Raw genomic sequence first — 18025 nt, 5'->3', positions numbered from 1 at the left:
TAGTTATCATTCCACGACAGAGCACATCTAGGATCATTGTCCACAAATGCACATGCCTACGTTCCATGCCGGAGCGCACATGGTATTGGATTGCATTCCACCAACAGAAAAATCCTCTCTCTGAGATCAGTGTCATGGGAGACTAAAAACAAGTATTGCACATCCTCCCATCATGCAACAGGCATGTAGATCTACTTTATCACTACAAAAAATATGGGATGGTGGCCCACAGTATATTCCTAAATGGTCATATTTGACCCCTATTGCATAATTAGAGATTAACAAGTGTAGTGATCCTTGTGTATTACTAAATAGTATGTGGGATATAACTGATAAGAAATAATTCTGATATAGAAGCTCAGATATCTTGATGAAGTAAAATATGTGAACCTCATTCACAGGGAACTGAGTAGCAATGGGTAGAGTATAAAACCAAAAATGTAATCCAGAATGGGGCTGTATTCACACAAAACAGGCACAGGAAATCTGCTCATTCAGTCCCTTAGGGGTTCCTGAATCCAGTTTGGAAATCCACTCAATTTCCTTTTTGAGGATACATCTATTGAGATCACCTCCTTTCACATTGGGATTAACCACCTGAATGACACAAAAGGAGAGGTCTCCGGTTTCACCTCAGTGTACACTGTTCACGTTTCTCACTAATGGGGTGTCCTGACCATGGCGTATTTCGCCCAAATGCTCCTCCACCCGCCATATAGATTCCCTCTTGGTCGTGCATATATAATCTAGGGGGCAGGTGCATGTGGCCACATATACAAGTCCTGAAGTTTTACAATTGGAATAATCCCTCTGGAAAAAGGTTTTACCGGTGGAGGAACTCGACAAAGATTTACATGGTGTCAACCAATAACATGTACAACTTTCTCACATCTAAAGAAACAAAAGACTCTTCTATCCAGCCAAGTCCCCTTGAGTGCAGGTTTTTGTAGAAACTATGCACTAAACGGTCCCTAATTGACCAACCCTTTCTGAAAGTTATTGTGGGAGTAGATCCCACAGCACCCTCAGGTCCGGGTCGGCCACAAGTACATACTAGTGTTTTCTGAGGATATTAAAGATAAGGTCACTGATTGTCACAAGTTCCTATTACTCGTGTTATTCAATCTTTTTCTTGGTGTTTTGGTTAGGTATGGAGGAGTGTCTGTCTCTCCTGTTTAGGAAGATGGGGTGGTGACTATCCTACTTCAATAGTTTATTAGTGCTTGTAGGTTTATGGTATTGGAGTGTCCCCAGGGTCCCATCTCGTTCTTTCTTGATTGGTACATCCAGGAAAGGCAACTGGTAATAATTAAACTCCAATGTAAATCTCAGGCCCACTCTATGGATATTGAGTTCCCTAACAAATTCAAGAAATTCTTCACTTGTCTCTGACCTGAGGATAAAAAAAAGTGTCAATATATCTGTACCATACCCCAATATATGGATGCCACCACTTATGATCATCCCTGAATATTGTGGTTTCCTCCCACCAGCCCAGGAATAGGTTAGCATACAAGGAGGTACAGGGGCTCTCCATCGCAGTACCCCTGAGCTGGTGGAAGAACTTCCTGTCAAAAGAAACAAGTTATGAGTAAGAATGAATTTTAGAAGATCCTCCGTGAAGTCATTATGTCTGCTACACTCTACTGATCTCGATTTCAAGAAATGTCTTACTCCTCTGATACCATCCTCATGTGGTATATTACTGTACAAAGCCTCGATGTCTAGTAAGGCCTGCTCCCCTACATGCCTGTATACATGCTCGAGGGTCTACATGTAGGGGAGCAGGCAAAGGGAAAACCACTGTCCGGAGGGATTATTCCAACTGCAGGACCTCAGTCAATACTATGGGAACATTATACTGTGTGGGGGCATCATACATCCTGCATAAGGGGCATAATGGGGGCATTGCACTGTGTGTGGGCATCATACATACTGCTTAAGGGGCATAATGGGGGCATTTCACTGTGTGGGGGCATCATACATACTGCATAAGGGGCATAATGGGGGTATTACACTGTGTGGGGGCATCATACATACTGCATAAGGGGCATAATGGGGGCATTACACTGTGTGGGGGCATCCTAAATCCTGCATTAGGGGCATAATGGGGGCATTACACTGTGTAGGGGCATCATACATCCTGCATAAGGGACATAATGGGGGTATTACACTGTGTGGGGCATCATACATCCTGCATAACGGACATAATGGGGGTATTACAATGTGTGGGGGCATCATACATCCTGCATAAGGGGCATAATGGGGGCATCATACATACTGCATAAGGGGCATAATGGGGGTATTACACTGTGTGGGGGCATCATACATCCTGCATAAGGGGCATAATGGGGGCATTACACTGTGTGTGGGCATCATACATCCTGCATTAGGGGCATAATGGGGGCATTACACTGTGTGGGGGCATCATACATCCGGCATAAGGGGCATAATAGGGGCATTAAACTGTGGGGGGCATCATACATCCTGTATAAGGGGCATAATGGGGGCATTACACTGTGTGGGGCATCATACATACTGTATAAGGGGCATAATGGGGGCATTACACTGTGTGGGGGCATCATACATCCTGCATAAGGGGCATAATGGGGGCATTACACTGTGTGGGGGCATCATACATACTGTATAAGGGGCATAATGGGGGCATTACACTGTGTGGGGGCATCATACATCCTGCATAAGGGGCATAATGGGGGCATTACACTGTGTGGGGGCATCATACATACTGGATAAGGGGCATAATGGGGGCATTACACCGTCGGGGCATCATACATCCTACATAAGGGGCATAATGGGGGCATTACACTGTGTGGGGGCATCATACATACTGGATAAGGGGCATAATGGGGGCATCACACATCCTGCATAAGGGACATAATGGGGGCATTACACTGTGTGGGGGCATCATACATCCTGCATAAGGGGCATAATGGGGGCATTATACTGTATGGGGGCATCATACATCCTGCATAAGGGGCATAATGGGGGCATTACACTGTGTGGGGGCATCATACATCCTGCATAAGGGGCATAATGGGGGCATTACACTGTGGGGGGCATCATACATCCTGCATAAGGGGCATAATGGGGGCATTACACTGTGTGGGGGCATCATACATACTGCATAGGGGGCATTACACTGTGTGGGGCCATCATACATCCTGTATAAGGGGCATAATGGGGGCATTACACTGTGTGGGGGCATCATACATCCTGCATAAGGGGCATAATGGGGGCATTACACTGTGTGGGGGCATCATACATCCTGCATAAGGGGCATAATGGGGGCATTACACTGTGTGGGGGCATCATACATACTGCATAAGGGGCATAATGGGGGCATTACACTGTGGGGGGGATCATACATCCTGCATAAGGGGCATAATGGGGGCATTACACTGTGTGGGGGCATCATACATACTGCATAAGGGGCATAATGGGGGCATTACACTGTGGGGGGGGCATCATACATCATGCATAAGGGGCATAATGGGGGCATTACACTGTGGGGGGATCATACATCCTGCATAAGGGGCATAATGGGGGCATTACACTGTGGGGGGATCATACATACTGCATAAGGGGCATAATGGGGGCATTACACTGTGGGGGGGCATCATACATCATGCATAAGGGGCATAATGGGGGCATTACACTGTGGGGGGATCATACATCCTGCATAAGGGGCATAATGGGGGCATTACACTGTGTGGGGGCATCATACATCCTGCATAAGGGGCATAATGGGGGCATTACACTGTGGGGGGATCATACATCCTGCATAAGGGGCATAATGGGGGCATTACACTGTGGGGGCATCATACATACTGCATAAGGGGCATAATGGGGGCATTACACTGTGGGGGGGGCATCATACATCATGCATAAGGGGCATAATGGGGGCATTACACTGTGTGGGGGCATCATACATACTGCATAAGGGGCATAATGGGGGCATTACACTGTGTGGGGGCATCATACATACTGCATAAGGGGCATAATGGGGGCATTACACTGTGTGGGGGCATCATACATACTGCATAAGGGGCATAATGGGGGCATTACACTGTATGGGGGCATCATACATCCTGCATAAGGGGCATAATGGGGGCATTACACTGTGTGGGGGCATCATACATCTTGCATAAGGGGTATAATGGGGGCATTACACTGTGGGGCCAGTAAAGGGGCCGTGTACTATGAGAACAATACGTTTCCTCCTTCCTGTCTCCATAGTTGGGTCGTATGTATCTATTACAGGAAACTGAACTAAAACCTTATGATTCTTATAAAGGGGCAACACAAGACCCCAAAAGAGTCTCCATGCTGAAGGGGTTAATGCCCCCTGCGCCCAGTAATGGGGACTCCACATACCTCCACCTGCAGAGCCGCCACCACATATATGGCTGCTCTGTGCGCACAGGAGCTGTGATGAGGTCACAGGAGGGGAGGAGTCAGGGGTCACATGATCAGGGGCCTCAGTGGATGCAGGACTCTGCTGTGCTGGTTGTCATGGTGCTGGATGAGCTGAAGTTTATGTGTGGGGTCAGGAGGGGTTTACAGTGTGGATGTAGCAGAGCCGCGTGTGTACGAGGTGTACGGAGCAGAGCCGTGTGTGTACGAGGTGTACGGAGCGGAGCCGCGTGTGTACGAGGTGTACGGAGCGGAGCCGCGCGTGTACGAGGTGTACGGAGCGGAGCCGCGCGTGTACGAGGTGTACGGAGCGGAGCCGCGCGTGTACCAGGTGTACGGAGCGGAGCCGCGCGTGTACGAGGCGTACGGAGTGGAGCCGCGCGTGTACGAGGCGTACGGAGCGGAGCCGCGCGTGTACGAGGCGTACGGAGCGGAGCCGCGCGTGTACGAGGCGTGCGGAGCGGAGCCGCGCGTGTACGAGGCGTGCGGAGCGGAGCCGCGCGTGTACGAGGCGTGCGGAGCGGAGCCGCGCGTGTACGAGGCGTGCGGAGCGGAGCCGCGCGTGTACGAGGCGTGCGGAGCGGAGCCGCGCGTGTACGAGGCGTGCGGAGCGGAGCCGCGCGTGTACGAGGAGTACGGAGCGGAGCCGCGCGTGTACGAGGCGTACGGAGCGGAGCCGCGCGTGTACGAGGCGTACGGAGCGGAGCCGCGCGTGTACGAGGCGTACGGAGCGGAGCCGCGCGTGTACGAGGCGTACGGAGCGGAGCCGCGCGTGTACGAGGCGTACGGAGCGGAGCCGCGCGTGTACGAGGCGTACGGAGCGAGGCCGCGCGTGTACGAGGCGTACGGAGCGGAGCCGCGCGTGTACGAGGCGTACGGAGCGGAGCCGCGCGTGTACGAGGCGTACGGAGCGGAGCCGCGCGTGTACGAGGCGTTCGGAGCGGAGCCGCGCGTGTACGAGGCGTGCGGAGCGGAGGCGCGCGTGTACGAGGCGTGCGGAGCGGAGCCGCGCGTGTACGAGGCGTGCGGAGCGGAGCCGCGCGTGTACGAGGCGTACGGAGCGGAGCCGCGCGTGTACGAGGCGTACGGAGCGGAGCCGCGCGTGTACGAGGCGTACGGAGCGGAGCCGCGCGTGTACGAGGCGTACGGAGCGGAGCCGCGCGTGTACGAGGTGTACGGAGCGGAGCCGCGTGTGTACGAGGTGTACGGAGCGGAGCCGCGTGTTTACGAGGTGTACGGAGCGGAGCCGTGTGTACGAGGCGTACGGAGCGGAGTCGCGCGTGTACGAGGCGTACGGAGCGGAGCCGCGCGTGTACGAGGCGTACGGAGCGGAGCCGCGCGTGTACGAGGCGTACGGAGCGGAGCCGCGTGTGTACGAGGTGTACGGAGCGGAGCCGTGTGTACGAGGTGTACGGAGCGGAGTCGCGCGTGTACGAGGTGTACGGAGCAGAGCCGCGCGTGTACGAGGCGTACGGAGCTGTGTGTGTACAGAGTCGTGTGTGTACGAGGCGTACGGATCGGTGTATATATGGAGTCGTGTGTGTACGGAGCCGCGTGTGTTCGCTGTATACAGCTGTATACTCCCAGGTTCGGTGGGAGACACCGCGGCTCTTTATCAGACTGTAAAAGAACTGACACTGGACACTCGGTAAAACTGCGCTCGGACGTCTCTCGTTTCTCGCACAGATATTGATGACATAAGATGGAGTCAGACGAACCCTCCTACAAAACCTGATAACAAAGTCATTACTACAGGACTGGATGAGAAAGGGATTTATTCTACAAGAAACGCTGGGGCCACAGATGAGAGAATCCGGGCCCCGTGGCTGGATACTCCGGACCCCCAGCGTGTTAGGAGCAGACGGGGTCTTTGTCCCTGGAGCTTCTCTGCTCGGTGTAATGAGACTCTGATCTTGTTCTTATAAAGAGGGTTGGAGTAGAATAGAAGCTGCCTGAATATGAGGACCTTGTCTGGTCTCTATGTCCTTGTGTACAGAGCTATGGAGATAGCGCTATTCTCTGTATAATAGATGTGATGTCGCTGGAGCCCTAATATTCCTGTACAGGGGTCTCTGTAGAGATAATCTTAGCGCAGGATTATGGATTGGGAGAAGGGAAAAGGGATTGGGGGCATTTAGCTGTAATTTCCCTGTAATAAAAACTGTAATAAGATATAACGGATTAATAAAAAGTGTTTTGTTTTCCCACCATTTCGTCTGTAGGAGGTAAAGAGCCGAGGCTGAAGATGCTTTGTCTACAAAAGGCCACGGCCCCACTATCAGTATTTGATCAGTATTCGGTCAGTATCTTTTCTCAGGAGTGGGAGCCAAAACCAGGAGTGGGTGATAAATGTAGAATTGGTGACTTGTTTCTATTATACCTTTTCTCTGATTGTTCCTCACCTGGTTTTGGCTCCCACTCCTGAGAAAAATACTGACCGATTACTGACCAAACACTGATAGTGGGGCCGAGGCCAAAGAGGGAGGATTGGAAACTCCGAATGTCCTTGTCTATTTGGGGATTGGGAGTTAGGAAAAGGGGCAGGAGAACATTTTGGGTTTTGTTTTGGGGGCAAGAGATGCAATATTTGTCCATATAGTGTAAATATATGAATACAGTTCGGTCCAGAAATATTTGGACAGTGAATCTTCGTGGTGATTTCAGCTCTGCAGGCCACTAATCTGGATTTAAAATGAAACAACTGAGATGTAATTGAAGTGGAGACTTTCAGGTTTAATTAAAAGGATTAAACAAAAATCCCCTGTGAAACGTTTAGGAATTACAACCATTTTTCTACAAAGCCTCCTCATTCCAGGGGTGCAAAAGTAATTGGAGAAATTTACTTTACCATAAATAAAATTCTCATTAATACTTTGTAGAGAATCCTTTGCAGCAATGACGGCCTGAAGTCTGGAAGCCATGGACGTCACCAAACGCCGGGTTTCCTCCTTTGTGAGGCTTTGCCGCCTTTACTGCAGTGACTTCAGTTGTTGCTTGTTTGTGGGTCTTTCTGCCTTATGTTTTGTCTTCAGCCTATGAAATGCAGCTCGCTGGGGTTGAGATCTGATGACTGACGTGACCATTGCGCCATTACAGAATATTTCACTTCTTTACAGTAAAAAACTCCAGGGTTGCTTCCGCACTATGTTTTGGGTCATTGTTCATCTGTATTGTGAAGAACTTATCATGTGACTGCTGTCCATGTGATCTTCTCTGCCCAGCCACATGACCGTGACTATAATGATGTGATCGTACATCACTTCCCATTCTGCCACCACATTATTCATTATCATGTGATTTTTTTTATGTGCCGAATCCGTCAGCACCTCCAGTATTGGCGCGTCACCGGTGAGATGACTGCTTCCTCTCACGTGTTGGTCGCATCACATGAAAACAGCACCATCAATCATGCGCACAGGCACCTTGTTTTCAGAGGGTGAGCCATCTGAAGATAGCGTCTGAAGTCACTACTGCTTCTTGGATGATGTTCCATTGATTTTGTATGTGCAAGAATCCACATGCGTTACAACTTTTTTGATTGGGTCCTACATGTAAATACCCTGGTTGTTCAGTCCACCATCTCCCCATGACGAAGCCAGATGCAAAACGTGCGTCGGGTGTGTTTTTCCCTTTTGACTGGTGAGGTTACTTTATGCCACTGTGCATTTCTTACACTTTAATATTAATATAATATAATGATGGTCTGTTTCACTTCCATGAGAGCTCTTTTCCGTGTTATGGGTTAACAGCAACAGTTTCCAAATACAAATGCCACACCTGGAATCAGCTCCAGACCTTTTACCTGCTTAATTGATGATGGATTAATGAGGGAAGAGCCCATGCAGTCAATGAAAGAGCTTTTGAGATAATTGTCCAATTACTTTGGTCCCATGAAAAAGATACTGCTCCATATTAAAGAGCTGTAATTCCTAAACCCTTCAATTAGGATGTGAATACCCTCAAATTAAGGCTATGGCCCCACTATCAGTTTTTGGTCAGTATTCGGTCAGTATTTTTTCTCAGGAATGGGAGCCAAAACCAGGTCACATGACCATGAATCGCCAATGGGTTGGCATGACAACCTGGGGTCTGGAGGAGACCCCTGCGGTTGTCATTGCCAGGATGCTATGAACGCCGCCTAGCGGTCGGCGCTCATAGCCAGTGAGCATTTCTGCTACACACAGTTGATCTGATGATCGCAGCTTCTACTCTCCCATAGAGACTATTGAAGGAAGTGAAAAGTAAAAAAAAATGTTTTTAAAAATATTAAAAAAATATAAAATTTTAAATCGCCCCCTTTCGCCACATTCAAAATAAAACAACAAAAAAAATTAAATATACACATATTTGGTGTCGCTGCATTTAGAATCATCCAATCTATCAATATATGGGCAGCTGACCAGCGCTCAACGGCCAGTGGCGGCTGCCCCATAGTTAGCCCGGCTCCCGAAGTAACAAAGAGGGGTGGAAAGGTAGGGCAGCACGGTGGCTCAGTGGTTAGCACTGCAGCCTTGCAGCGCTGGGGTCCTGGGTTCAAATCCCACCAAGGATAACATCTGCAAGGAGTTTGTATGTTCTCCCCGTGTTTGTGTGGGTTTCCTCCGGGTTCTCCAGTTTCCTCCCACACTCCAAAGACATACTATAAAATAAGTAGAGGGGAGAGAGCGCAGATTGTAAGTGCAGTATCAAGATTCAAATCTATATTAAATAAGTGCTGGTTGCACTCACCTTTATGATGTCATAATAAACTTGTCAATAATTCCAAAATAACCATAAGATAGAAAAATGCGCTGCACTCACCAGTCCTTAACCGCTTCTTGACCACCCACTGTATATAAACGTCCGCGCTGCCTGGGCTTTGTGCAGCGCGGAAGTTTAAAAACGGTGGGTGGTCCCGCAGCGCTCAGGACCCCCAGGGTCCTGCAAGCGCTGTGGGAGCGGTGCAGAGCGATAGCTCTGACAGGGAACATCATCGGGACCTGATTGGATCAGGTCCCAGTGATGTTAACCCTTTGCTGTCTTCTATATGCCGCGATCTATAGTGATCACGGCATATAGAAGACAGCAGGAGGAGAGGGGGTGGTATACTTACCTCTCCGAAGACCCCTGATACCTTCCAGGACCTTGGGTTGCTATGGCAGCTGGAGGTCACATGAAAGCCTCCAGCTCTGCCATATATGGTGTCCTGCCTGGCTCAGCCTGCAGCTGAAGCCTGGCAGGAGACTCTGACTGTGAAACAGTCAGTGAAGATCTCATGTAATGTGTAACGGGTCTGGGAGGCGGAACCTCTGAGCTACTATACAAGGGGGCAGTCCTTGTAAGGGAGCGGGTGGCGACCAGGGAAGATGGGCAGGAGGTCACAGCAGGTGACCGGGACAGTCTCTGAATGAACGGGCAGATGGTCACGGCAAGTGACCGGGGCAGTCTCTGGATGAACGGGCAGATGGTCACGGCAAGTGACCGGGGCAGTCTCTAGGTAAAGGGTTGGTACGACCTGTGGCGGCTGATGATAGACGTGAGCTCCCAGGTGAGCAGGAGAGAGTCTCTGGATGAACGGGTGGTCACAGCATGTGACGGCGGAGCCTCCAGGAAGACCAACAGACAGGCGGCAGATGAGCGCTCCCAGGTGAGCGGGCAGAAGTCTCTGGACAGGCGGGTGGTCACAGCACGTGACGGCAGAGCCTCCAGGTAGGCTAGCAGACAGGCAGCAGATGAGCGCTCCCAGGTGAGCGAGCAGGAGTCACTGGACAGGCAGGTGGTCACAGCACGTGACGGCGGAGCCTCCAGGTAGACTAGCAGGCAGGTAGCAGGTGTGTGCTCCCAGGTGAGCGGGCAAGCTGGTCCATAGACTGACAGGAGTTGGAAGGCAGACCGTCGGACCTCAGACTAGCAGGCAGGTAGCAGGTAATCAGGCAGGAATCTGGCAGGTAACTGGCAGGTAACTGGCAACGGGACCTGAGGGCTGAAGCAGAGTAGTAAACAGTGCAACAACATTGCTCGGGCACCTCCATTTTGGAGGAGGTGCCTTATATATGGTGAAGTCCTCCGGCCATTGGCCGGGGACTCCTTAGGACGGCGTGCGCGGCCCCTTTAAGAGGGAGGGAGAGCGCGCGCGTGCGCCCTAAGCACAGTTGCCAGGAAGGAGCGCGCGCTGCCAGCAGAGCGGGAGGAGGACGCCGGGCACGGAGCAGGGAGGTGAGGGGAACAGCGTCCCTGCCTAGCAGAGGGCAGGGACGCCGGCGCTACAGTACCCCCCCCCTTTAGGCCCCCCCTTTTTTAGGCTAGACAGAAATTTAGCTAGGATAAGAGGGGCATGGATGTTCTCCCGGGGCTCCCACGTTCTCTCCTCAGGACCAAACCCCCTCCAATCTACTAGAAAAAAGGTCTTTCCTCTTACCCTTTTGGTGGCAAGAATGTTCTCTACCTCAAACTCGTCCTCAGCAGAAACCGGAGCAGGAGGCGTACCTGTAGACTTGGAAAAAGAGTTAAGTACCACAGGTTTGAGGAGAGATACATGGAAGGAGTTAGGGATCCGTAAGTTGGCCGGGAGTTTTAATTTATAGGCCACCGGGTTGATCTGACTGATGACCTCCAGAGGACCGATGAACCGAGGCCCTAACTTGTAAGAAGGTATCTTGAGTCGGACATATTTAGACGAGAGCCAGACTTTATCTCCAGGACGAAATTGTGGAGGATCCAGGCGTTTTTTGTCAGCGTGTCTTTTCATCCGTTCGGACGACTGAAGGAGTGCGGATCGGGTACTCTCCCAAATGGAGGAAAATTTGCTAACGAGAGATTCCGCAGCCGGGTTGTCCACAGAGGTGGAGACAGGAAAAGGAATCCGAGGATGCTGACCGAAGACTACAAAAAACGGGGATTTGGAGGAGGATTCGCTCTCGTGATTGTTATAGGAGAACTCGGCCCATGGTAGGAGATCCACCCAGTCAGAATGATGGGCATTAACGAAGTGCCGGAGGTAACTGGTCAGGTTCTGATTGATCCGCTCCATTTGACCATTGGACTGTGGGTGGTAAGCGGAAGAGAAGTCCAGGGTGACGTCTAGCAGTTTACAAGTGGCTCTCCAGAAACGTGAGGTGAACTGTACCCCACGATCCGACACGATGTGGAGGGGCAGGCCATGAAGACGAAAGATGTGGCGGATAAAGTCTTTAGCCAGCTCGGGTGCAGACGGGACGCCAGGCAGGGGAATAAAGTGAGCCATCTTGGAAAAGCGGTCAGCGACCACCCAAATGACCGTACAACCGGCAGAGACGGGGAGATCAGTTATGAAGTCCATAGCAATATGCTGCCAGGGGGCAGCAGGCACAGGAAGCGGAAGAAGGCGACTGGCTGGCAGGTGTCTCGGGACTTTGTTGCGGGCGCAGGACACACAGGCAGAAACAAAGTCTATTACGTCCTTGTGCAGGGTAGGCCACCAGTAGTGCCGGGCAATAAGCTGGAGGGTCTTTTTCTGACCGGCGTGGCCAGCTAGTTTAGACGAGTGACCCCAGTGTAGGATCTTCTCCCGATCAGGTACTGATACGAACGTCTTACCGGGAGGGAGACGATTTAGGCTCACGGGAGCCACCTGCATTACTCTGGCGGGATCGATGATATGTTTAGGTTCTTCCTCGAGATCGGACACCAGAAAGGATCGGGACAAGGCATCTGCTTTGACGTTTTTGTCAGCCGGGCGAAAATGAAGAACAAAATCAAAGCGAGCAAAAAACAAGGACCACCGGGCTTGGCGCGGGTTAAGTCTCTGGGCATGCTGGAGGTAAGCCAAGTTCTTGTGGTCAGTGTAAATTATTACCGGGTGAAGAGCCCCCTCGAGTAGGTAATGCCACTCCTCCAATGCCAGTTTGATGGCCAATAACTCTCGGTCTCCTATGGAATAGTTGCGCTCAGAAGAGGAGAAGAGTTTGGAGAAGAAGCCACAAGTTACCATTCTCCCGGAAGATGATTTTTGAGTAAGTACCGCTCCGGCTCCAGAGGAGGAGGCGTCAACTTCCAGGAAGAACTGCTTGTTGCCGTCCGGGCGATGCAGCACCGGGGCGGAAGAGAAGGCCTGTTTTAGGGAAAGAAAGGCCTCCTCTGCTTCGGGCGGCCACTCTTTGGGATTAGTACCCTTACGGGTGAGCGCGGAAATTGGGGCAGTCCGGGAAGAGAAGTGTGGTATGAAGAGGCGGTAGTAGTTGGCGAAGCCCAGGAATCGCTGAATGGCCTTCAACCCCTCCGGTCGAGGCCATTTCTCGATGGCAGACAGTTTCTCTGGATCCATTCGTAGGCCGGTCTGAGAAATAATGTAGTCCAAAAACGGAAGCGAGGTCTGCTCAAAGAGGCACTTCTCGCATTTAGCGAAGAGGTGATTCTGCCTGAGCCTGAGCAGGACCTGACGAACGTCCCTCCGGTGAGTCTGGAGATCCGGAGAGAAGACCAAGATGTCGTCCAGGTACACCACTACGCAGGAGTAGAGAAGGTCCCGGAAGATGTCATTGACCAACTCTTGAAAGACGGCAGGAGCGTTACAGAGACCAAAGGGCATTACCAGATATTCATAGTGGCCGTCCCGGGTGTTGAATGCCGTCTTCCATTCATCCCCCTGACGGATACGAACCAGGTTGTACGCCCCACGGAGGTCCAGTTTGGTGAAGATTCTAGCCCCCCTCAGACGATCAAATAACTCTGGAATGAGCGGAAGGGGGTACTTATTCTTCACCGTGATCTGGTTAAGGCCTCTATAGTCTATACAGGGACGGAGAGAGCCGTCCTTCTTTTTGACGAAAAAGAAGCCTGCTCCCGCCGGGGAGGTAGATTTTCGGATGAATCCCCTGGCCAGATTCTCCTCAATATATTCGGACATCGACCGGGTCTCAGCAGCGGATAAAGGATAAATACGCCCACGGGGAGGAGTAGTACCAGGTAACAGGTCGATAGGGCAGTCGTATGGTCTATGAGGAGGTAGTGTCTCTGCTTCCTTTTTATTAAAGACATCAGCATAAGACCAATAAGGAATCGGAAGTCCAGGTAGATTAGCTGGGGTAGGAGAAGGACGGACGGGATGGACGGGAACCAGACAGGTCTTATGGCAGTCCTGTCCCCAGCGAAGGACTTCTCCGGTCTGCCAGTCAAGCACGGGTGCATGTCTCTGGAGACAAGGTAGGCCTAGCAAGAGGGCGTGAGAGAGTCCAGGCAGAACATGAAAGGAGATACTCTCAGAATGCAGCATTCCCACCTGCAGAGTAATGGATTCGGTGATGAATTGGATGGGGCGTGGTAAGAGGCCCCCATCCACGGCAGCAACAGACAAGGGTACAGCCAGAGGTTTGGTGGGGATGCGGTATTTCTCTACCAGGGACTGTGAAATAAGATTCCCGGCTGCTCCAGAGTCAAGTTGGGCTAGTTCGAAATAACGGTTCTCCCCGCAGACGATTGAGACTGACAGCAGCAGAGATGGAGAGGATTTATTCTTGTCTAGGTTGACCTCTCTGAGCGAACCTAGACACAGGCGTTTCCCGACCTCTCCGGGCAGGCACGGATCCGGTGCTCCTTACTGCCACAGTAGAAGCAGCTCCCTTCGGCACGGCGTAAGTCCTGACGGGTTTTGACCATCTTGGTCTGGTCAACCTGCATAGACTCAGGAGAGTGTACCTGGGTAGAGACGGAGGGAGTGACGGGTTTCTGAAAAGTAGGAGCTAGACATGGTAACCTCCTCTCACGGGTGACCTCTTTGGCACGCTCCTGGAACCGTAGGTCAATCCGGGTGGCAAGAGTTATTAGGTCATCGAGAGTGGTAGGAATGTCCCGACCGGCAAGTTCATCTTTAATACGGCCGGACAGACCCTCCCAGAAGACGGATACCAGAGCGTCGTTATCCCAGGCCAGCTCCGAGGCAAGGGTACGGAACCGTATGGCATATTGGCCGACGGTGAGACTTCCCTGACGGAGGCGTAGCAGTGATGATGCGGATGAGGTCTTCCGTCCGGGTTCGTCGAAGACTTTCCGGAAAGCCGTGAGAAAAGCAGGCAAGTTGGACACCAGGGGGTCTCCTCTCTCCCATAGAGGATTTAGCCAGGCCAGGGCCTCCCCGGTGAGATGGGACATGATGAACGCAATTTTGGCCCGGTCGGAGTTAAACTGGTGGGACAATAGTTCAAAGTGCAGGGTGCACTGATTTATGAAGCCCCGAGCCTGGGCGGAGTCGCCTCCGAAGCGAGGAGGTGCAGAAAGCCGGGGTCCGGGGTAGGATACCATGGTATTAGTGGGCAGCGGAGCAGCCGGATTGCGAGACATGGCACTGGCGGAGGTTGCTGGTGGAGCAGTCAGAGTGTCCAGGCGAGTATTGACATTCCGCAGGTGACCCAGGATGGACTCCTGTTGGGACCTTTGACGGGACAGTTCATGACACAGGTCCGAGAGCGAGGGAGCTTGGGTGCCACCGGGTTCCATGGCCCGAGCAAACTGTAACGGGTCTGGGAGGCGGAACCTCTGAGCTACTATACAAGGGGGCAGTCCTTGTAAGGGAGCGGGTGGCGACCAGGGAAGACGGGCAGGAGGTCACAGCAGGTGACCGGGACAGTCTCTGAGTGAACGGGCTGGAGGTCACGGCAAGTGACCGGGGCAGTCTCTGGATGAACGGGCTGATGGTCACGGCAAGTGACCGGGGCAGTCTCTGAATGAACGGGCAGATGGTCACGGCAAGTGACCGGGGCAGTCTCTGAATGAACGGGCAGATGGTCACGGCCAGTGACCGGGGCAGTCTCTGAATGAACGGGCAGATGGTCACGGCCAGTGACCGGGGCAGTCTCTAGGTAAAGGGTTGGTACGACCTGTGGCGGCTGATGATAGACGTGAGCTCCCAGGTGAGCAGGCGAGAGTCTCTGGATGAACGGGTGGTCACAGCATGTGACGGCGGAGCCTCCAGGAAGACCAACAGACAGGCGGCAGATGAGCGCTCCCAGGTGAGCGGGCAGAAGTCTCTGGACAGGCGGGTGGTCACAGCACGTGACGGCAGAGCCTCCAGGTAGGCTAGCAGACAGGCAGCAGATGAGCGCTCCCAGGTGAGCGAGCAGGAGTCACTGGACAGGCAGGTGGTCACAGCACGTGACGGCGGAGCCTCCAGGTAGACTAGCAGGCAGGTAGCAGGTGTGTGCTCCCAGGTGAGCGGGCAAGCTGGTCCATAGACAGACTGACAGGAGTTGGAAGGCAGACCGTCGGACCTCGGGCAAGCAGGCAGGTGGCTGATGTGCGCTCCCAGGTGAGCAGGCAGACTGGTCCTTAGACAGACTGACAGGAGTAGTAAGGCAGACCGTCGGACCTCAGACTAGCAGGCAGGTAGCAGGTAATCTGGCAGGAATCTGGCAGGTAACTGGCAACAGGACCTGAGGGCTGAAGCAGAGTAGTAAACAGTGCAACAACATTGCTCGGGCACCTCCATTTTGGAGGCGGTGCCTTATATATGGTGAAGTCCTCCGGCCATTGGCCGGGGACTCCTTAGGACGGCACGCGCGGCCCCTTTAAGAGGGAGGGAGAGCGCGCGCGCGCCCTAAGCACAGTGGCCGGGAAGGAGCGCGCGCTGCCAGCAGAGCGGGAGGAGGACGCCGGGCACGGAGCAGGGAGGTGAGGGGAACAGCGTCCCTGCCTAGCAGAGGGCAGGGACGCCGGCGCTACATAATGTAATATATGTCTATTACATTACATGAGATCAGTGATCAGAAAAATAAAAAATATTGTCCCATACAGGGACTAAGTAAAAAAAAGTAAAAAAAAATGTTTTGAAACTTTAAAAAAAAATACAAAATAAATTAAAATAAATAAATAAAATATTAAACCGATAAATCCGTATATTTATGCAAAAATAAAAAAAGTACACATATTTGGTATCGCCGTGTCCGAAACAACCCGAGCTATAAAACTATCACACTAATTAACTCCTTCTGTGCACACCGTAATAAAAATAAATAAAAAACGGAGCAAAAAACTATGCTTTTTCCTCATATCGCCAAACAAAAAGTAGAAAAAAAATGCGATCAAAAAGCAAAATGGAAATAAAAATGGTACTGCTGAAAACGTCATCTTGTTCCGCAAAAAAAAAGCCGCCATACAGCTCCATCAGCCGAAAAATAAAAAAGTTATAGCGCTCAGAATAAAGCAATGCAAAAAAAATATTTTTTCTATAAAATTGTTTTATTGTGTAAAAGCGCCAAAACATAAAAAAAATATACAGTAAGTGTAGTATCGCTGTAAACGTACCGACCCGAAGAATAACGCTGCCTGATCACTTTTACCACACGCAGAACAGCATAAAAAAACCCTCAAAAAAAAATTCCTGAATTATTGTTTTTTGTTAATTTTACCTCCTAAAAAAACGGAATAGAAAGCGATCAAAAAATGTCACGTACCCAAAAATGGTACCAATAAAAATGTCAACTCGTCCCGCAAAAAACAAGCCGTCACTCTGACTCTGTCGGCCGAAATATGGAAAAATTATAGCTCTCAAAATATGGCGATGCAAAAACTAGATTTTGCAAAAAAAAAGCGTCTCTTAGCGTGTGACAGTTGTCAGTCATAAAAACCCGATATAAATCTGGTATCTCTGTAATCGCACTGACCCGAAGAATAAAGTAATCTAATCAGTTATATCACACTAGGAACGGCGTAAAAAATAAATAAAACCAATTCTTCACCTGCTACTGATTTGTTTATTATGTCTCCCAAAGATGGCAGTAAGGCTCTGCTCACATTTATCCTGCGCTCTGCGCTGAGCGCTTACACCAGAGTTTCCGTGTGAATCTCTTAAATACGTGATTCAGACAGAACCCATGACGGAAGATTCCCTGTAATGAGGCAGATATAGGCCACTGTAGATGCCGTCTGACCTGTGATCCCACAGTCTCATTTGTTTTAGGCGTGCATAAAAGTGCGGTTGGCCACAGTTTTGTGCACTTCTGAAAAAAAGGACACCGCTAAACAGAGGCCAGACGGAGTCCAGAGTAACTCTGCTGCCTCATCACAGTGAATGGATCCCGCAGGGGTTTCATCTGAATTACATCACTTGGAAATTTAGATGGAAACCCCGATGTAAGTGCTCAGCCTAGAGCGCCGGATAAATGTTACGTAAAATGTTCCCAATAAAAGCTTCAACTCAGTCCTCAAAAAAAGCTAGTCCCCACTCAGGTCCGTTATCTGTTAAAAATATAAGGGACTTCCAAGTTACTGGTAGCAGAAAGGCTCTGGAAAAGCGAAATGGCCCTTGCCCCCCAAAAGAAATTCAGAAAATTTTGTGCTCCCAAATCCAAATGCCTATTCTACAATAATTTGTTCTCCAATTGTCAAATAGCGCTCCGTCCCCCCCAGATCTCGCCGTATGGCTGAGCGGTACGATACAGCCACATATTGGGTATTGACACTTTTAGAAGAAATTGTGTGACACATTTCGGCACCATTTTTACCCATTGCTCTGTGTGAAAATGTAAAATCTGAGGGTAAAACATTTTTTTGCGGTAAAAATATAATTATGCTTTTTTCACTGCCCAATGGTATAAATTTAAAAATTAAAAAATACTCACTACTTCCCTAGATGAATTCCTTG

General features: G+C 50.8%; 1 protein-coding gene and 1 pseudogene across 2 annotated transcripts in view; one reads left to right on the top strand and one right to left on the bottom strand.

Annotated features, from left to right (window-relative positions):
- Positions 1–18025, top strand: part of LOC141182609 (uncharacterized) — a 272324-nt pseudogene that overhangs the window by 127946 nt on the left and 126353 nt on the right.
- The window catches only part of LOC141182601 (uncharacterized), a 116731-nt gene that overhangs the window by 15727 nt on the left and 82979 nt on the right, over positions 1–18025 (bottom strand). Inside the window, exon 1 of one of the 2 annotated variants that reach the window (XM_073660762.1) lies at positions 4396–4477. The exons of the other annotated variant lie outside the window; for it this stretch is intronic. The gene's annotated coding sequence lies outside the window, so the exon portion shown is untranslated. Of the gene's footprint in view, positions 1–4395; positions 4478–18025 lie in introns of those variants that run through there. 2 annotated transcript variants of the gene reach the window in all.

Source organism: Phyllobates terribilis, unplaced genomic scaffold (genome assembly GCF_046119375.1).
Source record: "Phyllobates terribilis strain yellow unplaced genomic scaffold, ASM4611937v1 Scaffold_35__1_contigs__length_13245226, whole genome shotgun sequence".
Taxonomy (NCBI): domain Eukaryota; kingdom Metazoa; phylum Chordata; class Amphibia; order Anura; family Dendrobatidae; genus Phyllobates; species Phyllobates terribilis.
The sequence above is the reverse complement of the archived record's forward strand: the minus strand, read 5'-3'. Positions and strand labels throughout refer to the sequence as shown.